We start from the raw sequence: 22,751 nt of genomic DNA on the forward strand, positions 1-22,751 counted from the left end.
ATGAACCGTCGTAAAACCGCATTAAACAATGTCACTTAGTGAGATGCAGTGTTTTTCACCTTTACAAGTTGGGAACTGCGATATCTAATGTGAAAGCGCTTGAAACCGTCGTAATGTTGTAGAAAGCAATGTAAAGTAGCGAGTAAAACGTTTTCTAACGATAAAAGTGCGAAGGTTATGTTAGGTTGAGTTATGTTAGTTTAAGCTAGGTAGCGTCGTGAAACCACCAAAAACGACGTCATCTAGCGAGATAGTGTTGTTTTATTGCGAGTACGAAACTGCGATAGATGAAATGTTGTGAAAGCTCACTAAAGGGCATGAACAAGCCAAATACTGCGTGTTGTACCGTTACAAGTGCGAAACTGCTATGTTGTGATATTCTCGTAAAGCGCATGCAAGCATCGTGAAACCTTAAAGAATGATGTCATTTAGCGAGAGACGGCGTTCTGTACTGTAATAAGTTGGTGAAAAACTGTGAGCTCATGCAAATATCGTAATTGTGAACGAAACAGTGTAATAGAGCGTTTTGAGATACAAGCGCGAATGTTAGGTTAGGTTAAGATATCAACCGTCGTAAAACCGCATTAAACAATGTCACTTAGTGAGATGTAGTGTTTTTCAACATTACAAGTCGGGAACTACGATATCTAATGTGAAAGCGCATGAAACGGTCGTAATCTTGTAGAAAACATTGTAAAGTTGCGAGTAAAACGTTTTCTAACGATAGAAGTTCGAAGGTTAGGTTAGGTTGAGTTATGTTAGTTTGAGCTAGGTAGCGTCGTGAAACTACCAAAAACGACGTCATCTAACGAGATAGTGTTGTTTTATTGCGAGTATTAAACTGCGATAGGTGAAATGTTGCGAAAGCACACAAAACGCCAAGAACAAGCCAAATACTGCGTGTTCTACCGTTACAAGTGCGAAACTGCTATATTGTGATATTCTCGCTAAAGCGCATGCAAGCATCGTGAAACCTTAAAGAACAATGTCATTTAGCGAGATACAGCGTTCTGTACTGCAATAAGTTGGTGAAAAACTGTGAGGTTATGCAAATATCGTAATTGTGAACGAAACAGTGTAATAGAGCGTTTTTCAATACCAGTGCGAATGTTAGGTTAGGTTAAGATATGAACCGTCGTAAAACCGCATTAAACAATGTCACTTAGTGAGATGCAGTGTTTTTCAACATTACAAGTCGGGAACTGCGATATCTAATGTGAAAGCGCTTGCAACCGTCGTTAGGTTAGGTTAGGTTAGGTTTGGTTTGGTTAGGTTAGGTTAGGTTAGCTTAGGTTAGGTTAGGTTGGGTTGGGTTGGGTTAGGTTGGGTTAGGTTAGGTTAGGTTAGGTTGGGTTAGGTTAGTTTGGGTTAGGTTTGGTTAGGTTAGGTTGGGTTGGGTTGGGTTAGGTTAGGTTAGGTTAGGTAAGGTTAGGTTAGGTTAGGTTAGGTTAGGTTAGTTTAAGGTATGAACCGTCGTAAAACCGCATTAAACAATGTCCCTTAGTGAGATGCAGTGTTTTTCACCATTACAAGTCGGGAACTGCGATATCTATTGTGAAAGCGCATAAAACTGTCGTAATGTTGTAGAGAGCATTGTAAAGTAGCGAGTAAAACGTTTTCTAACGATAGAAGTGCGAAGGTTATGTTAGGTTGAGTTATGTTAGTTTAAGCTAGGTAGCGTCGTGAAACCACCAAAAACGACGTCATCTAACGAGATAGTGTTGTTTTATTGCGAGTACGAAACTGCGATAGGTGAAATGTTGTGAAAGCTCACAAAACGGCATGAACAAGCCAAATACTGCGTGTTGTACCGTTACAAGTGCGAAACTGCTATGTTGTGATATTCTCGTTAAAGCGCATGCAAGCATCGTGAAACCTTAAAGAATGATGTCATTTAGCGAGAGACAGCGTTCTGTACTGTAATAAGTTGGTGAAAAACTGTGAGGTCATGCAAATATTGTAATTGTGAACGAAACAGTGTAATAGAGCGTTTTGAGATCCAATGCGAATGTTAGGTTAGGTTAAGATATGAACCGTCGTAAAACCACATTAAACACTGTCACTTTGTGAGATGCAGTGTTTTTCACCATTACAAAGTCGGGAACTGCAATATCTAATGTGAAAGCGCATGAAACCGTCGTTAGGTTAGGTTAGGTTAGGTTAGGTTTGGTTAGGTTAGGTTAGGTTAGGTTAGATTAGGTTAGAATGGGTTGAGTTGGGTTAGGTTAGGTTAGGTTAGGTTAGGTTGAGTTAGGTTAGGTTAGGTTAGGTTAGGTTACGTTAGGTTAGGTTAGGTTACGTTAGGTTACGTTAGGTTAGGTTACGTTAGGTTAGGTTAGGTAAGGATAATTTTGTTAGGTTAGGTAAGGTTAGGTTAGGTTAGGTTAGGTTGGGTTGGGTGTTGTTGGTTTGGGTTGGGTTGGGTTAGGTTGGGTTAGGTTAGGTTAGGTTACGTTAGGTTAGGTTAGGTTAGGTTACGTTAGGTTATGTTAGGTTAGGTTACGTTAGGTTAGGTTAGGTCAGGTAAGGTTAGGTTACGTTAGAATAGGTTAGGTTAGGTTACGTTAGGTTAGGTTAGGTTTGGTGAGGTTAGGTTAGGTTAGCTTAGGTTGGGTTGGGTTGGGTTAGGTTAGGTTAGGTTAGGTAAGGTTAGGTTAGGTTAGGTTACGTTAGGTTAAGGTATGAACCGTCGTAAAACCGCATTAAACAATGTCACTTAGTGAGATGCAGTGTTTTTCACCTTTACAAGTTGGGAACTGCGATATCTAATGTGAAAGCGCTTGAAACCGTCGTAATGTTGTAGAAAGCAATGTAAAGTAGCGAGTAAAACGTTTTCTAACGATAAAAGTGCGAAGGTTATGTTAGGTTGAGTTATGTTAGTTTAAGCTAGGTAGCGTCGTGAAACCACCAAAAACGACGTCATCTAGCGAGATAGTGTTGTTTTATTGCGAGTACGAAACTGCGATAGATGAAATGTTGTGAAAGCTCACAAAAGGGCATGAACAAGCCAAATACTGCGTGTTGTACCGTTACAAGTGCGAAACTGCTATGTTGTGATATTCTCGTAAAGCGCATGCAAGCATCGTGAAACCTTAAAGAACAATGTCATTTAGCGAGATACAGCGTTCTGTACTGTAATAAGTTGGTGAGAAACTGTGAGGTCAAGCAAATATCGTAATTGTGAACGAAACAGTGTAATAGAGCGTTTCGAGATACAAGTGCGAATGTTAGGTTAGATTGAGATATCAACCGTCGTAAAACCGCAATAAACAATGTCACTTAGTGAGATGTAGTGTTTTTCAACATTACAAGTCGGGAACTGCGATATCTATTGTGAAAGCGCATAAAACCGTCGTAATGTTGTTGAAAGCAATGTAAAGTAGCGAGTAAAACGTTTTCTAACGATAGAAGTGCGAAGGTTATGTTAGGTTGAGTTATGTTAGTTTAAGCTAGGTAGCGTCGTGAAACCACCAAAAACGACGTCATCTAACGAGACACTGTTGTTTTATTGCGAGTACGAAACTGCGATAGGTGAAATGTTGTGAAAGCACACAAAACGGCATGAACAAGCCAAATACTGCGTGTTGTACCGTTACAAGTGCGAAACTGCTATCTTGTGATATTCTCGTTAAAGCGCATGCAAGCATCGTGAAACCTTAAAGAGAGAGAGAATAAACTTTATTGGGTTCCAGCATGCGGGATTCCCTCCGGCCGCGCAGGGCGTGGGGTTCACCCTATCTCACGTTACACTAGAAGTCCTAATGTCACGCGGGCCTAGACCTCAAGGCCTTCGTGCCCCGTCGCCGCTCGGGTTACTGGGGGTGTCCCCCTTTCGCCTTTGCAGCGCCAGTGCGACCTCGAGCTGCCGGACGGCCCTTCGCTGGTCTTCTGGGTCCGTAGACCCCACACGCTGTTCTACTTGCGGCGGTAACACCGGACCGTCCGCGCTGTCTGCGTCACATCCCCAGAGTATGTGAGCCAGGGTGGCTCTCGCGCTCGCGCACACACTGCACATTTCACTCACGTAGAGTTCGGGGCACACGTGTCGCGCTAGCGATGGGGTCAGCACAGTCTCGGTTTGGAGCTGGCGCAACCTCACCGCCTCCCACCGGGTAAGATCCCTGTGCGGAGGCGGGAAGCCACGCCGTTGCTCCCTGTACCACGCGAGGATGTCGCCGTAATCGAGCAGCTGCTCCTCGCCTTCTTCTTCGGTCGCCGTCGTGTCTTCGGAGGCGGGCGCGGCCGCGGTCCGGCACGTGGCGAGACCACGGGCCGCGGCATCCGCCTCCTCGTTGCGGTTCGGAGATCCTGGTATCAGGTCCCTACCCATGTGAGCCGGGAACCATTTTAGCGTCAGCCTCGACTTGGACTCGTCGCTTGCCAACGCCCTAGCAGCCGCCCCGCACACGGCTCCGCGCGAGAAGCTACGGATGGCCGTCTTGCTGTCACTGAGTATTGTCCGCACGCCCGGGGAGCGCGCCGCCAAGGCTATCGCCATCTCCTCGGCCTGGCTCGCGCTCCGACATCATTCTTTAAGGTGAAACCTTAAAGAATGATGTCATTTAGCGAGAGACGGCGTTCTGTACTGTAATAAGTTGGTGAAAAACTGTGAGGTCATGCAAATATCGTAATTGTGAACGAAACAGTGTAATAGAGCGTTTTGAGATACAAGTGCGAATGTTAGGTTAGGTTAAGATATGAACCATCGTAAAACCGCATTAAACACTGTCACTTTGTGAGATGCAGTGTTTTTCACCATTACAAGTCGGGAACTGCGATATCTAATGTGAAAGCGCATGAAACCGTCGTTAGGTTAGGTTAGGTTAGGTTAGGTTAGGTTAGGTTAGATTAGGTTAGGTTGGGTTGAGTTGGGTTAGGTTAGGTTAGGTTAGGTTAGGTTGGGTTAGGTTAGGTTAGGTTAGGTTACGTTAGGTTAGGTTAGGTTACGTTAGGTTACGTTAGGTTAGGTTACGTTAGGTTAGGTTAGGTTAGGTAAGGATAATTTGGTTAGGTTAGGTAAGGTTAGGTTAGGTTAGGTTAGGTTGGGTTGGGTGTTGTTGGGTTGGGTTGGGTTAGGTTGGGTTAGGTTAGGTTAGGTTACGTTAGGTTAGGTTAGGTTAGGTTACGTTAGGTTATGTTAGGTTAGGTTAGGTTACGTTAGGTTAGGTTAGGTCAGGTAAGGTTAGGTTACTTTAGAATAGGTTAGGTTAGGTTAGGTTACGTTAGGTTAGGTTAGGTTAGGTTAGGTTAGGTTTGGTTAGGTTAGGTTAGGTTAGCTTAGGTTAGGTTAGGTTGGGTTGGGTTGTGTTAGGTTGGGTTAGGTTAGGTTAGGTTAGGTTAGGTTGGGTTAGGTTAGTTTAGGTTAGGTTAGGTTAGGTTAGGTTACGTTAGGTCAAGGTATGAACCGTCGTAAAACCGCATTAAACAATGTCACTGAGTGAGATGCAGTGTTTTTCACCTTTAAAAGTTGGGAACTGCGATATCTAATGCGAAAGCGCTTGAAACCGTCGTAATGTTGTAGAAAGCAATGTAAAGTAGCGAGTAAAACGTTTTCTAACGATAGAAGTGCGAAGGTTATGTTAGGTTGAGTTATGTTAGTTTAAGCTAGGTAGTGTCGTGAAACCACCAAAAACGACGTCATCTAACGATATACTGTTGTTTCATTGCGAGTACGAAACTGCGATAGGTGAAATGTTGTGAAAGCACACAAAACGGCATGAACAAGCCAAATACTGCGTGTTGTACCGTTACAAGTACGAAACTGCTAGGTTGTGATATTCTCGTTAAAGCGCATGCAAGCATCGTGAAACCTTAAAGAATGATGTCATTTAGCGATATACAGCGTTCTGTACTGTAATAAGTTGGAGAAAAACTGTGAGGTCATGCAAATGTCTTCAATGTGAACGAAACAGTATAATAGAGCGTTTTTAGATACAAGTGCGAATGTTAAGTTAGGTCAAGATATGAACCGTCATAAAACCGCATTAAACAATGTCACTTAGTGAGATGCAGTGTTTTTCACCATTACAACTCGGCAACTGCGATATCTAATGTGAAAGCGCATGAAACCGTCGTAATGTTGTAGAGAGCATTGTAAAGTAGCGAGTAAAACGTTTTCTAACGATAGAAGTGCGAAGGTTATGTTAGGTTGAATTATGTTAGTTTAAGCTAGGTAGCGTCGTGAAACCACCAAAAAGGACGTCATCTAACGAGACATAATTGTTTTATATCATGTACGAAACTGCAATAGGTGAAATGTTGTGAAAGCACACAAAACGGCATGAACAAGCCAGATACTGCGTGTTGTACCGTTACAAGTGCGAAACTGCTATAATGTGATATTCTCGTTAAAGCGCATGCAAGCATCGTGAAACCTTAAAGAACGATGTAATTTAGCGAGATACAGCGTTCTGTACTGCAATAAGTTGGTGAAAAACTGAGGTTATGCAAATATCGTAATTGTGAACGAAACAGTGTAATAGAGCGTTTTTCAATACAAGTGCAAATGTTAGGTTAGGTTAAGATATGAACCGTCGTAAAACCGCAATAAACAATGTCACTTAGTGAGATGCAGTGTTTTTTACCATTACAAGTCGGTAACTGCGATATCTAATGTGAAAGCGCTTGCAAACGTCGTTAGGTTAGGTTAGGTTAGGTTAGGTTAGGTTACGTTAGGTTAGGTTAGGTTAGGTTTGGTTAGGTTAGGTTAGGTTAGGTTAGGTTAGGTTAGGTTAGGTTATGTTAGGTAAGGTTTGGTTAGGTTAGGTTAGGTTGGGTTAGGTAAGGTTAGGTTAGGTAAATTAGGTTAGGTTAGGTTAGGTTAGGTTAAGATATGAACCGCGCTAAAACTGCATTAAACAATGTCACTTAGTGAGATGCTGTGTTTTTCACCATTACAAGACGGGAACTGCGATATCTAATGTGAAAGCGCATGAAACCGTCGTAATCTTGTAGAAAACATTGTAAAGTAGCGAATAAAACGTTTTCTAACGATAGAAGTGCGAAGGTTAGGTTAGTTTGAGCTAGGTAGCGTCGTGAATCCACCAAAAACGATGTCATCTAACGAGATAGTGTTGTTTTATTGCGAGTACGAAACTGCGATAGGTGATATATTGTGAAAGCACACAAAATGGCATGAACTAGCCAGATACTGCGTCTTGTGCCGTTACAAGTGCGAAACTGCTTTATTGTGATATTCTCGTTAAAGCGCATGCAACTATCGTGAAACCTTAAAGAACGATGTCATTTAGCGAGATACAGCGTTCTGTACTGTAATAAGTTGGTGAGAAACTGTGAGGTCAAGCAAATATCGTAATTGTGAACGAAACAGTGTAATTGAGCGTAATTAGATACAAGTGCGAATGTTAGGTTAGGTTGAGATATCAACCGTCGTAAAACCGCATTAAACAATGTCACTTAGTGAGATGTAGTGTTTTTCAACATTACAAGTCGGGAACTACGATATCTAATGTGAAAGCGCATGAAACCGTCGTAATCTTGTAGAAAACATTGTAAAGTTGCGAGTAAAACGTTTTCTAACGATAGAAGTGCGAAGGTTAGGTTAGGTTAGGTTAGGTTAGTTTAAGCTAGGTAGCGTCGTGAAACTACCAATAACGACGTCATCTAACGAGATAGTGTTGTTTTATTGCGAGTATTAAACTGCGATAGGTGAAATGATGCGAAAGCACACAAAACGGCATGAACAAGCCAAATACTGCGTGTTCTACCGTTACAAGTGCGAAACTGCTATATTGTGATATTCTCGTTAAAGCGCATGCAAGCATCGTGAAACCTTAAAGAACAGATCATTTAGCGAGATACAGCGTTCTGTACTGCACTAAGTTTGTGAAAAACTGTGAGGTTATGCAAATATCGTAATTGTGAACGAAACAGTGTAATAGAGCGTTTTTAGATACAAGTGCGAATGTTAGGTTAGGTTAAGATATGAACCGTCGTAAAACCGCATTAAACAATGTCACTTAGTGAGATGCAGTGTTTTTCACCATCACAAGTCGGGAACTGCGATATCTAATGTGAAAGCTCTTGCAACCGTCGTTAGGTTAGGTTAGGTTAGGTTTGGTTTGGTTAGGTTAGTTTGGGTTAGGTTAGGTTAGGTTAGGTTGGGTTGGGTTGGGTTAGGTTAGGTTAGGTTAGGTAAGGTTAGGTTAGGTTAGGTTAGGTTACGTTAGGTTAAGGTATGAACCGTCGTAAAACCGCATTAAACAATGTCCCTTAGTGAGATGCAGTGTTTTTCACCATTACAAGTCGGGAACTGCGATATCTATTGTGAAAGCGCATAAAACTGTCGTAATGTTGTAGAGAGCATTGTAAAGTAGCGAGTAAAACGTTTTCTAACGATAGAAGTGCGAAGGTTATATTAGGTTGAGTTATGTTAGGTTAAGCTAGGTAGCGTCGTGAGACCACCAAAAAGGACGTCATCTAACGAGATAGTGTTGTTTTATTGCATGTACGAAACTGCAATAGGTGAAATGTTGTGAAAGTACACAAAACGGCATGAACAAGCCAGATACTGCGTGTTGAACCGTTACAAGTGCGAAACAGCTATAATGTGATATTCTCGTTAAAGCGCATGCAAGAATCGTGAAACCTTAAAGAACGATGTCATTTAGCGAGATACAGCGTTCTGTACTGTAATAGGTTGGTGAAAAACTGTGAGGTCATGCAATTATCGTAATTGTGAACGAAACAGTGTAATAGAGCGTTTTGAGATCCAATACGAATGTTAGGTTAGGTTAAGATATGAACCGTCGTAAAACCACATTAAACACTGTCACTTTGTGAGATGCAGTGTTTTTCACCATTACAAAGTCGGGAACTGCGATATCTAATGTGAAAGCGCATGAAACCGTCGTTAGGTTAGGTTAGGTTAGGTTAGGTTAGGTTTGGTTAGGTTAGGTTAGGTTAGGTTAGATTAGGTTAGAATGGGTTGAGTTGGGTTAGGTTAGGTTAGGTTAGGTTAGGTTAGGTTACGTTAGGTTAGGTTAGGTTACGTTAGGTTAGGTTACGTTAGGTTAGGTTAGGTTAGATTAGGTTGGGTTGGGTGTTGTTGGTTTGGGTTGGGTTGGGTTAGGTTGGGTTAGGTTAGGTTAGGTTACGTTAGGTTAGGTTAGGTTAGGTTACGTTAGGTTATGTTAGGTTAGGTTAGGTCAGGTAAGGTTAGGTTACGTTAGAATAGGTTAGGTTAGGTTACGTTAGGTTAGGTTAGGTTAGGTTAGGTTAGGTTTGGTTAGGTTAGGTTAGGTTAGCTTAGGTTGGGTTGGGTTGGGTTAGGTTAGGTTAGGTTAGGTTAGGTAAGGTTAGGTTAGGTTAGGTTACGTTAGGTTAAGGTATGAACCGTCGTAAAACCGCATTAAACAATGTCACTTAGTAAGATGCAGTGTTTTTCACCTTTACAAGTTGGGAACTGCGATATCTAATGTGAAAGCGCTTGAAACCGTCGTAATGTTGTAGAAAGCAATGCAAAGTAGCGAGTAAAACGTTTTCTAACGGTAGAAGTGCGAAGGTTATGTTAGGTTGAGTTATGTTAGTTTAAGCTAGGTAGCATCGTGAAACCACCAAAAACGACGTCATCTAACGAGATAGTGTTGTTTTATTGCGAGTACGAAACTGCGATAGATGAAATGTTGTGAAAGCTCACAAAACGGCATGAACAAGCCAAATACTGCGTGTTGTACCGTTACAAGTGCGAAACTGCTATGTTGTGATATTCTCGTAAAGCGCATGCAAGCATCGTGAAACCTTAAAGAATGATGTCATTTAGCGAGAGACGGCGTTCTGTACTGTAATAAGTTGGTGAAAAACTGTGAGCTCATGCAAATATCGTAATTCTGAACGAAACAGTGTAATAGAGCGTTTTGAGATACAAGCGCGAATGTTAGGTTAGGTTAAGATATCAACCGTCGTAAAACCGCATTAAACAATGTCACTTAGTGAGATGTAGTGTTTTTCAACATTACAAGTCGGGAACTACGATATCTAATGTGAAAGCGCATGAAACGGTCGTAATCTTGTAGAAAACATTGTAAAGTTGCGAGTAAAACGTTTTCTAACGATAGAAGTTCGAAGGTTAGGTTAGGTTGAGTTATGTTAGTTTGAGCTAGGTAGCGTCGTGAAACTACCAAAAACGACGTCATCTAAAGAGATAGTGTTGTTTTATTGCGAGTATTAAACTGCGATAGGTGAAATGTTGCGAAAGCACACAAAACGCCAAGAACAAGCCAAATACTGCGTGTTCTACCGTTACAAGTGCGAAACTGCTATATTGTGATATTCTCGCTAAAGCGCATGCAAGCATCGTGAAACCTTAAAGAACAATGTCATTTAGCGAGATACAGCGTTATGTACTGCAATAAGTTGGTGAAAAACTGTGAGGTTATGCAAATATCGTAATTGTGAACGAAACAGTGTAATAGAGCGTTTTTCAATACCAGTGCGAATGTTAGGTTAGGTTAAGATATGAACCGTCGTAAAACCGCATTAAACAATGTCACTTAGTGAGATGCAGTGTTTTTCAACATTACAAGTCGGGAACTGCGATATCTAATGTGAAAGCGCTTGCAACCGTCGTTAGGTTAGGTTAGGTTAGGTTTGGTTTGGTTAGGTTAGCTTAGGTTAGGTTAGGTTGGGTTGGGTTGGGTTAGGTTGGGTTAGGTTAGGTTAGGTTAGGTTGGGTTAGGTTAGTTTGGGTTAGGTTTGGTTAGGTTAGGTTGGGTTGGGTTGGGTTAGGTTAGGTTAGGTTAGGTAAGGTTAGGTTAGGTTAGGTTAGGTTAGGTTAGGTTACGTTAGGTTAAGGTATGAACCGTCGTAAAACCGCATTAAACAATGTCCCTTAGTGAGATGCAGTGTTTTTCACCATTACAAGTCGGGAACTGCGATATCTATTGTGAAAGCGCATAAAACTGTCGTAATGTTGTAGAGAGCATTGTAAAGTAGCGAGTAAAACGTTTTCTAACGATAGAAGTGCGAAGGTTATGTTAGGTTGAGTTATGTTAGTTTAAGCTAGGTAGCGTCGTGAAACCACCAAAAACGACGTCATCTAACGAGATAGTGTTGTTTTATTGCGAGTACGAAACTGCGATAGGTGAAATGTTGTGAAAGCTCACAAAACGGCATGAACAAGCCAAATACTGCGTGTTGTACCGTTACAAGTGCGAAACTGCTATGTTGTGATATTCTCGTTAAAGCGCATGCAAGCATCGTGAAACCTTGAAGAATGATGTCATTTAGCGAGAGACAGCGTTCTGTACTGTAATAAGTTGGTGAAAAACTGTGAGGTCATGCAAATATTGTAATTGTGAACGAAACAGTGTAATAGAGCGTTTTGAGATCCAATGCGAATGTTAGGTTAGGTTAAGATATGAACCGTCGTAAAACCACATTAAACACTGTCACTTTGTGAGATGCAGTGTTTTTCACCATTACAAAGTCGGGAACTGCGATATCTAATGTGAAAGCGCATGAAACCGTCGTTAGGTTAGGTTAGGTTAGGTTAGGTTTGGTTAGGTTAGGTTAGGTTAGGTTAGATTAGGTTAGAATGGGTTGAGTTGGGTTAGGTTAGGTTAGGTTAGGTTAGGTTGGGTTAGGTTAGGTTAGGTTACGTTAGGTTAGGTTAGGTTACGTTAGGTTACGTTAGGTTAGGTTACGTTAGGTTAGGTTAGGTAAGGATAATTTTGTTAGGTTAGGTAAGGTTAGGTTAGGTTAGGTTAGGTTGGGTTGGGTGTTGTTGGTTTGGGTTGGGTTGGGTTAGGTTGGGTTAGGTTAGGTTAGGTTACGTTAGGTTAGGTTAGGTTAGGTTACGTTAGGTTATGTTAGGTTAGGTTACGTTAGGTTATGTTAGGTCAGGTAAGGTTAGGTTACGTTAGAATAGGTTAGGTTAGGTTACGTTAGGTTAGGTTAGGTTTGGTTAGGTTAGGTTAGGTTAGCTTAGGTTGGGTTGGGTTGGGTTAGGTTAGGTTAGGTTAGGTAAGGTTAGGTTAGGTTAGGTTAGGTTACGTTAGGTTAAGGTATGAACCGTCGTAAAACCGCATTAAACAATGTCACTTAGTAAGATGCAGTGTTTTTCACCGTTACAAGTTGGGAACTGCGATATCTAATGTGAAAGCGCTTGAAACCATCGTAATGTTGTAGAAAGCAATGTAAAGTAGCGAGTAAAACGTTTTCTAACGATAGAAGTGCGAAGGTTATGCTTGGTTGAGTTATGTTAGTTTGAGCTAGGTAGCGTCTTGAAACCACCAAAAACGACGTCATCTAACGAGATACTGTTGTTTTATTGCGAGTGCGAAACTGCGATAGGTGAAATGTTGTGAAAGCACACAAAACGGCACGAACAAGCCAAATACTGCGTGTTTTACCGTTACAAGTGCGAAACTGCTATGTTGTGATATTCTCGTTAAAGCGCATGCAAGCATCGTGAAACCTTAAAGAATGATGTCATTTAGCGAGAGACAGCGTTCTGTACTGTATTAAGTTGGTGAAAAACTGTGAGGTCATGCAAATATCGTAATTGTGAACGAAACAGTGTAATAGAGCGTTTTGAGATACAAGCGCGAATGTTAGGTTAGGTTAAGATATCAACCGTCGTAAAACCGCATTAAACAATGTCACTTAGTGAGATGTAGTGTTTTTCAACATTACAAGTTGGGAACTACGATATCTAATGTGAAAGCGCATGAAACGGTCGTAATCTTGTAGAAAACATTGTAAAGTTGCGAGTAAAACGTTTTCTAAAGATAGAAGTTCGAAGGTTAGGTTAGGTTGAGTTATGTTAGTTTGAGCTAGGTAGCGTCGTGAAACTACCAAAAACGACGTCATCTAACGAGATAGTGTTGTTTTATTGCGAGTATTAAACTGCGATAGGTGAAATGTTGCGAAAGCACACAAAACGCCAAGAACAAGCCAAATACTGGGTGTTCTACCGTTACAAGTGCGAAACTGCTATATTGTGATATTCTCGTTAAAGCGCATGCAAGCATCGTGAAACCTTAAAGAACAATGTCACAGCGTTCTGTACTGCAATAAGTTGGTGAAAAACTGTGAGGTTATGCAAATATCGTAATTGTGAACGAAACAGTGTAATAGAGCGTTTTTCAATACAAGTGCGAATGTTAGGTCAGGTTAAGATATGAACCGTCGTAAAACCGCATTAAACAATGTCACTTAGTGAGATGCAGTGTTTTTCACCAATACAAGTCGGGAACTGCGATATCTAATGTGAAAGCGCTTGCAACCGTCGTTAGGTTAGGTTAGGTTAGGTTAGGTTTGGTTAGGTTGGGTTAGGTTAGGTTAGATTAGGTTAGGTTGGGTTGAGTTGGGTTAGGTTAGGTTAGGTTAGGTTGGGTTAGGTTAGGTTAGGTTACGTTAGGTTAGGTTAGGTAAGGTTAGGTTAGGTTAGGCTAGGTTGGGTTGGGTGTTGTTGGGTTGGGTTGGGTTATGTTGGGTTAGGTTAGGTTAGGTTACCTTAGGTTAGGTTAGGTTACGTTAGGTTATGTTAGGTTAGGTTAGGTTACGTTAGGTTAAGTTAGGTCAGGTAAGGTTAGGTTACGTTAGAATAGGTTAGGTTAGGTTAGGTTACGTTAGGTTAGGTTAGGTTAGGTTTGGTTAGGTTAGGTTAGGTTAGCTTAGTTTAGGTTAGGTTGGGTTGGGTTAGGTTGGGTTAGGTTAGGTTAGGTTAGGTTAGGTTGGGTTAGGTTAGTTTAGGTTAGGTTAGGTTAGGTTAGGCTGGGTTGGGTTGGGTTAGGTTAGGTTAGGTTAGGTTAGGTTAGGTAAGGTTAGGTTAGGTTAGGTTAGGTTACGTTAGGTTAAGGTATGAACCGTCGTAAAACCGCATTAAACAATGTCACTTAGTGAGATGCAGTGTTTTTCACCTTTACAAGTTGGGAACTGCGATATCTAATGTGAAAGCGCTTGAAACCGTCGTAATGTTGTAGAAAGCAATGTAAAGTAGCGAGTAAAACGTTTTCTAACGATAAAAGTGCGAAGGTTATGTTAGGTTGAGTTATGTTAGTTTAAGCTAGGTAGCGTCGTGAAACCACCAAAAACGACGTCATCTAGCGAGATAGTGTTGTTTTATTGCGAGTACGAAACTGCGATAGATGAAATGTTGTGAAAGCTCACAAAAGGGCATGAACAAGCCAAATACTGCGTGTTGTACCGTTACAAGTGCGAAACTGCTATGTTGTGATATTCTCGTAAAGCGCATGCAAGCATCGTGAAACCTTAAAGAATGATGTCATTTAGCGAGAGACGGCGTTCTGTACTGTAATAAGTTGGTGAAAAACTGTGAGCTCATGCAAATATCGTAATTGTGAACGAAACAGTGTAATAGAGCGTTTTGAGATACAAGCGCGAATGTTAGGTTAGGTTAAGATATCAACCGTCGTAAAACCGCATTAAACAATGTCACTTAGTGAGATGTAGTGTTTTTCAACATTACAAGTCGGGAACTACGATATCTAATGTGAAAGCGCATGAAACGGTCGTAATCTTGTAGAAAACATTGTAAAGTTGCGAGTAAAACGTTTTCTAAAGATAGAAGTTCGAAGGTTAGGTTAGGTTGAGTTATGTTAGTTTGAGCTAGGTAGCGCCGTGAAACTACCAAAAACGACGTCATCTAACGAGATAGTGTTGTTTTATTGCGAGTATTAAACTGCGATAGGTGAAATGTTGCGAAAGCACACAAAACGCCAAGAACAAGCCAAATACTGCGTGTTCTACTGTTACAAGTGCGAAACTGCTATATTGTGATATTCTCGCTAAAGCGCATGCAAGCATCGTGAAACCTTAAAGAACAATGTCATTTAGCGAGATACAGCGTTCTGTACTGCAATAAGTTGGTGAAAAACTGTGAGGTTATGCAAATATCGTAATTGTGAACGAAACAGTGTAATAGAGCGTTTTTCAATACAAGTGCGAATGTTAGGTTAGGTTAAGATATGAACCGTCGTACAACCGCATTAAACAATGTCACTTAGTGATATGCAGTGTTTTTCACCATTACAAGTCGGGAACTGCGATATCTAATGTGAAAGCGCTTGCAACCGTCGTTAGGTTAGGTTAGGTTAGGTTAGGTTTGGTTAGGTTGGGTTAGGTTAGGTTAGATTAGGTTAGGTTGGGTTGAGTTGGGTTAGGTTAGGTTAGGTTAGGTTAGGTTGGGTTAGGTTAGGTTAGGTTAGGTTACGTTAGGTTAGGTTAGGTACGGTTAGGTTAGGTTAGGCTAGGTTGGGTTGGGTGTTGTTGGGTTGGGTTGGGTTGGGTCATGTTGGGTTAGGTTAGGTTAGGTTACGTTAGGTTAGGTTAGGTTACGTTAGGTTATGTTAGGTTAGGTTAGGTTACGTTAGGTTAGGTTAGGTCAGGTAAGGTTAGGTTACGTTAGAATAGGTTAGGTTAGGTTACGTTAGGTTAGGTTAGGTTAGGTTAGGTTTGGTTAGGTTAGGTTAGGTTAGCTTAGTTTAGGTTAGGTTGGGTTGGGTTAGGTTGGGTTAGGTTAGGTTAGGTTAGGTTAGGTTAGGTTAGGTTGGGTTAGGTTAGTTTAGGTTAGGTTAGGTTAGGTTAGGCTGGGTTGGGTTGGGTTTGGTTAGGTTAGGTTAGGCAAGGTTAGGTTAGGTTAGGTTAGGTTACGTTAGGTTAAGGTATGAACCGTCGTAAAACCGCATTAAACAATGTCACTTAGTGAGATGCAGTGTTTTTCACCTTTACAAGTTGGGAACTGCGATATCTAATGTGAAAGCGCTTGAAACCGTCGTAATGTTGTAGAAAGCAATGTAAAGTAGCGAGTAAAACGTTTTCTAACGATAGAAGTGCGAAGGTTATGTTAGGTTGAGTTATGTTAGTTTAAGCTAGGTAGCGTCGTGAAACCACCAAAAACGACGTCATCTAACGAGATAGTGTTGTTTTATTGCGAGTACGAAACTGCGATAGATGAAATGTTGTGAAAGCTCACAAAACGGCATGAACAAGCCAAATACTGCGTGTTGTACCGTTACAAGTGCGAAACTGCTATGTTGTGATATTCTCGTAAAGCGCATGCAAGCATCGTGAAACCTTAAAGAATGATGTCATTTAGTGAGAGACGGCGTTCTGTACTGTAATAAGTTGGTGAAAAACTGTGAGGTCATGCAAATATCGTAATTGTGAACGAAACAGTGTAATAGAGCGTTTTGAGATACAAGCGCGAATGTTAGGTTAGGTTAAGATATCAACCGTCGTAAAACCGCATTAAACAATGTCACTTAGTGAGATGTAGTGTTTTTCAACCTTACAAGTCGGGAACTACGATATCTAATGTGAAACGCATGAAACGGTCGTAATCTTGTAGAAAACATTGTAAAGTTGCGAGTAAAACGTTTTCTAACGATAGAAGTTCGAAGGTTAGGTTAGGTTGAGTTATGTTAGTTTGAGCTAGGTAGCGTCGTGAAACTACCAAAAACGACGTCATCTAACGAGATAGTGTTGTTTTATTGCGAGTATTAAACTGCGATAGGTGAAATGTTGCGAAAGCACACAAAACGCCAAGAACAAGCCAAATACTGCGTGTTCTACCGTTACAAGTGCGAAACTGCTATATTGTGATATTCTCGTTAAAGCGCATGCAAGCATCGTGAAACCTTAAAGAACAATGTCATTTAGCGAGATACAGCGTTCTGTACTGCAATAAGTTGGTGAAGAACTGTAAGGTTATGCAAATATCGTAATTTTGAACGAAACAGTGTAATAGAGCGTTTTTCAATACCAGTGCGAATGTTAGGTTAGGTTAAGATATGAACCGTCGTAAAACCGCATTAAACAATGTCACTTAGTGAGATGCAGTGTTTTTCAACATTACAAGTCGGGAACTGCGATATCTAATGTGAAAGCGCTTGCAACCGTCGTTAGGTTAGGTTAGGTTAGGTTTGGTTTGCTTAGGTTAGGTTAGGTTAGCTTAGGTTAGGTTAGGTTGGGTTGGGTTGGGTTAGGTTGGGTTAGGTTAGGTTGGGTTAGGTTAGGTTGGGTTAGGTTAGTTTGGGTTAGGTTTGGTTAGGTTAGGTTGGGTTGGGTTGGGTTAGGTTAGGTTAGGTTAGGTAAGGTTAGGTTAGGTTAGGTTAGGTTAGGTTACGTTAGGTTAAGGTATGAACCGTCGTAAAACCGCATTAAACAATGTCCCTTAGTGAGATGCAGTGTTTTTCACCATTACAAGTCGGGAACTGCGATATCTATTGTGAAAGCGCATAAAACTGTCGTAATGTTGTAGAGAGCATTGTAAAGTAGCGAGTAAAACGTTTTCTAACGATAGAAGTGCGAAGGTTATATTAGGTTGAGTTATGTTAGGTTAAGCTAGGTAGCGTCGTGAGACCACCAAAAAGGACGTCATCTAACGAGATAGTGTTGTTTTATTGCATGTACGAAACTGCAATAGGTGAAATGTTGTGAAAGTACACAAAACGGCATGAACAAGCCAGATACTGCGTGTTGTACCGTTACAAGTGCGAAACAGCTATAATGTGATATTCTCGTTAAAGCGCATGCAGGAATCGTGAAACCTTAAAGAACGATGTCATTTAGCGAGATACAGCGTTCTGTACTGTAATAAGTTGGTGAAAAACTGTGAGGTCATGCAATTATCGTAATTGAGAACGAAACAGTGTAATAGAGCGTTTTGAGATACAAGCGCGAATGTTAGGTTAGGTTAAGATATGAACCGTCATAAAACCGCATTAAACAATGTCACTTAGTAAGATGCAGTGTTTTTCACCTTTACAAGTTGGGAACTGCGATATCTAATGTGAAAGCGCTTGAAACCGTCGTAATGTTGTAGAAAGCAATGTAAAGTAGCGAGTAAAACGTTTTCTAACGATAGAAGTGCGAAGGTTATGCTTGGTTGAGTTATGTTAGTTTGAGCTAGGTAGCGTCTTGAAACCACCAAAAACGACGTCATCTAACGAGATACTGTTGTTTTATTGCGAGTGCGAAACTGCGATAGGTGAAATGTTGTGAAAGCACACAAAACGGCATGAACAAGCCAAATACTGCGTGTTTTACCGTTACAAGTGCGAAACTGCTATGTTGTGATATTCTCGGTAAAGCGCATGCAAGCATCGTGAAACCTTAAAGAATGATGTCATTTAGCGAGAGACAGCGTTCTGTACTGTATTAAGTTGGTGAAAAACTGTGAGGTCATGCAAATATCGTAATTGTGAACGAAACAGTGTAATAGAGCGTTTTGAGATACAAGCGCGAATGTTAGGTTAGGTTAAGATATCAACCGTCGTAAAACCGCATTAAACAATGTCACTTAGTGAGATGTAGTGTTTTTCAACATTACAAGTCGGGAACTACGATATCTAATGTGAAGGCGCATGAAACGGTCGTAATCTTGTAGAAAACATTGTAAAGTTGCGAGTAAAACGTTTTGTAACGATAGAAGTTCGAAGGTTAGGTTAGGTTGAGTTATGTTAGTTTGAGCTAGGTAGCGTCGTGAAACTACCAAAAACGACGTCATCTAACGAGATAGTGTTGTTTTATTGCGAGTATTAAACTGCGATAGGTGAAATGTTGCGAAAGCACACAAAACGCCAAGAACAAGCCAAATACTGCGTGTTCTACCGTTACAAGTGCGAAACTGCTATATTGTGATATTCTCGTTAAAGCGCATGCAAGCATCGTGAAACCTTAAATAACAATGTCATTTAGCGAGATACAGCGTTCTGTACTGCAATAAGTTGGTGAAAAACTGTGAGGTTATGCAAATATCGTAATTGTGAACGAAACAGTGTAATAGAGCGTTTTTCAATACAAGTGCGAATGTTAGGTTAGGTTAAGATATGAACCATCGTAAAACCGCATTAAACAATGTCACTTAGTGAGATGCAGTGTTTTTCACCAATACAAGTCGGGAACTGCGATATCTAATGTGAAAGCGCTTGCAACCGTCGTTAGGTTAGGTTAGGTTAGGTTAGGTTAGGTTAGGTTTGGTTAGGTTGGGTTAGGTTAGGTTAGATTAGGTTAGGTTGGGTTGAGTTGGGTTAGGTTAGGTTAGGTTAGGTTGGGTTAGGTTAGGTTAGGTTACATTAGGTTAGGTTAGGTAAGGTTAGGTTAGGTTAGGCTAGGTTGGGTTGGGTGTTGTTGGGTTGGGTTGGGTCATGTTGGGTTAGGTTAGGTTAGGTTACGTTAGGTTAGGTTAGGTTACGTTAGGTTATGTTAGGTTAGGTTAGGTTACGTTAGGTTAGGTTAGGTCAGGTAAGGTTAGGTTACGTTAGAATAGGTTAGGTTAGGTTAGGTTACGTTAGGTTAGGTTAGGTTAGGTTAGGTTTGGTTAGGTTAGGTTAGGTTAGCTTAGTTTAGGTTAGGTTGGGTTGGGTTAGGTTGGGTTAGGTTAGGTTAGGTTAGGTTAGGTTAGGTTAGGTTGGGTTAGGTTAGTTTAGGTTAGGTTAGGTTAGGTTAGGCTGGGTTGGGTTGGGTTAGGTTAGGTTAGGTTAGGCAAGGTTAGGTTAGGTTAGGTTAGGTTACGTTAGGTTAAGGTATGAACCGTCGTAAAACCGCATTAAACAATGTCACTTAGTGAGATGCAGTGTTTTTCACCTTTACAAGTTGGGAACTGCGATATCTAATGTGAAAGCGCTTGAAACCGTCGTAATGTTGTAGAAAGCAATGTAAAGTAGCGAGTAAAACGTTTTCTAACGATAGAAGTGCGAAGGTTATGTTAGGTTGAGTTATGTTAGTTTAAGCTAGGTAGCGTCGTGAAACCACCAAAAACGACGTCATCTAACGAGATAGTGTTGTTTTATTGCGAGTACGAAACTGCGATAGATGAAATGTTGTGAAAGCTCACAAAACGGCATGAACAAGCCAAATACTGCGTGTTGTACCGTTACAAGTGCGAAACTGCTATGTTGTGATATTCTCGTAAAGCGCATGCAAGCATCGTGAAACCTTAAAGAATGATGTCATTTAGCGAGAGACGGCGTTCTGTACTGTAATAAGTTGGTGAAAAACTGTGAGGTCATGCAAATATCGTAATTGTGAACGAAACAGTGTAATAGAGCGTTTTGAGATACAAGCGCGAATGTTAGGTTAGGTTAAGATATCAACCGTCGTAAAACCGCATTAAACAATGTCACTTAGTGAGATGTAGTGTTTTTCAACCTTACAAGTCGGGAACTACGATATCTAATGTGAAACGCATGAAACGGTCGTAATCTTGTAGAAAACATTGTAAAGTTGCGAGTAAAACGTTTTCTAACGATAGAAGTTCGAAGGTTAGGTTAGGTTGAGTTATGTTAGTTTGAGCTAGGTAGCGTCGTGAAACTACCAAAAACGACGTCATCTAACGAGATAGTGTTGTTTTATTGCGAGTATTAAACTGCGATAGGTGAAATGTTGCGAAAGCACACAAAACGCCAAGAACAAGCCAAATACTGCGTGTTCTACCGTTACAAGTGCGAAACTGCTATATTGTGATATTCTCGTTAAAGCGCATGCAAGCATCGTGAAACCTTAAAGAACAATGTCATTTAGCGAGATACAGCGTTCTGTACTGCAATAAGTTGGTGAAAAACTGTAAGGTTATGCAAATATCGTAATTTTGAACGAAACAGTGTAATAGAGCGTTTTTCAATACCAGTGCGAATGTTAGGTTAGGTTAAGATATGAACCGTCGTAAAACCGCATTAAACAATGTCACTTAGTGAGATGCAGTGTTTTTCAACATTACAAGTCGGGAACTGCGATATCTAATGTGAAAGCGCTTGCAACCGTCGTTAGGTTAGGTTAGGTTAGGTTTGGTTTGCTTAGGTTAGGTTAGGTTAGCTTAGGTTAGGTTAGGTTGGGTTGGGTTGGGTTAGGTTGGGTTAGGTTAGGTTGGGTTAGGTTAGGTTGGGTTAGGTTAGTTTGGGTTAGGTTTGGTTAGGTTAGGTTGGGTTGGGTTGGGTTAGGTGAGGTTAGGTAAGGTTAGGTTAGGTTAGGTTAGGTTAGGTTACGTTAGGTTAAGGTATGAACCGTCGTAAAACCGCATTAAACAATGTCCCTTAGTGAGATGCAGTGTTTTTCACCATTACAAGTCGGGAACTGCGATATCTATTGTGAAAGCGCATAAAACTGTCGTAATGTTGTAGAGAGCATTGTAAAGTAGCGAGTAAAACGTTTTCTAACGATAGAAGTGCGAAGGTTATATTAGGTTGAGTTATGTTAGGTTAAGCTAGGTAGCGTCGTGAGACCACCAAAAAGGACGTCATCTAACGAGATAGTGTTGTTTTATTGCATGTACGAAACTGCAATAGGTGAAATGTTGTGAAAGTACACAAAACGGCATGAACAAGCCAGATACTGCGTGTTGTACCGTTACAAGTGCGAAACAGCTATAATGTGATATTCTCGTTAAAGCGCATGCAGGAATCGTGAAACCTTAAAGAACGATGTCATTTAGCGAGATACAGCGTTCTGTACTGTAATAAGTTGGTGAAAAACTGTGAGGTCATGCAATTATCGTAATTGTGAACGAAACAGTGTAATAGAGCGTTTTGAGATACAAGCGCGAATGTTAGGTTAGGTTAAGATATGAACCGTCATAAAACCGCATTAAACAATGTCACTTAGTGAGAGGCAGTGTTTTTCACCATTACAACTCGGGAACTGCGATATCTAATGTGAAAGCGCATGAAACCGTCGTAATGTTGTAGAGAGCATTGTAAAGTAGCGAGTAAAACGTTTTCTAACGATAGAAGTGCGAAGGTTATGTTAGGTTGAGTTATGTTAGTTTAAGCTAGGTAGCGTCGTGAAACCACCAAAAACGACGTCATCTAACGAGATAGTGTTGTTTTATTGCGAGTACGAAACTGCGATAGATGAAATGTTGTGAAAGCTCACAAAACGGCATGAACAAGCCAAATACTGCGTGTTGTACCGTTACAAGTGCGAAACTGCTATGTTGTGATATTCTCGTAAAGCGCATGCAAGCATCGTGAAACCTTAAAGAATGATGTCATTTAGTGAGAGACGGCGTTCTGTACTGTAATAAGTTGGTGAAAAACTGTGAGGTCATGCAAATATCGTAATTGTGAACGAAACAGTGTAATAGAGCGTTTTGAGATACAAGCGCGAATGTTAGGTTAGGTTAAGATATCAACCGTCGTAAAACCGCATTAAACAATGTCACTTAGTGAGATGTAGTGTTTTTCAACCTTACAAGTCGGGAACTACGATATCTAATGTGAAACGCATGAAACGGTCGTAATCTTGTAGAAAACATTGTAAAGTTGCGAGTAAAACGTTTTCTAACGATAGAAGTTCGAAGGTTAGGTTAGGTTGAGTTATGTTAGTTTGAGCTAGGTAGCGTCGTGAAACTACCAAAAACGACGTCATCTAACGAGATAGTGTTGTTTTATTGCGAGTATTAAACTGCGATAGGTGAAATGTTGCGAAAGCACACAAAACGCCAAGAACAAGCCAAATACTGCGTGTTCTACCGTTACAAGTGCGAAACTGCTATATTGTGATATTCTCGTTAAAGCGCATGCAAGCATCGTGAAACCTTAAAGAACAATGTCATTTAGCGAGATACAGCGTTCTGTACTGCAATAAGTTGGTGAAGAACTGTAAGGTTATGCAAATATCGTAATTTTGAACGAAACAGTGTAATAGAGCGTTTTTCAATACCAGTGCGAATGTTAGGTTAGGTTAAGATATGAACCGTCGTAAAACCGCATTAAACAATGTCACTTAGTGAGATGCAGTGTTTTTCAACATTACAAGTCGGGAACTGC

Source organism: Rhipicephalus microplus, chromosome 1 (assembly GCF_043290135.1).
Source record: "Rhipicephalus microplus isolate Deutch F79 chromosome 1, USDA_Rmic, whole genome shotgun sequence".
NCBI lineage: Eukaryota > Metazoa > Arthropoda > Arachnida > Ixodida > Ixodidae > Rhipicephalus > Rhipicephalus microplus.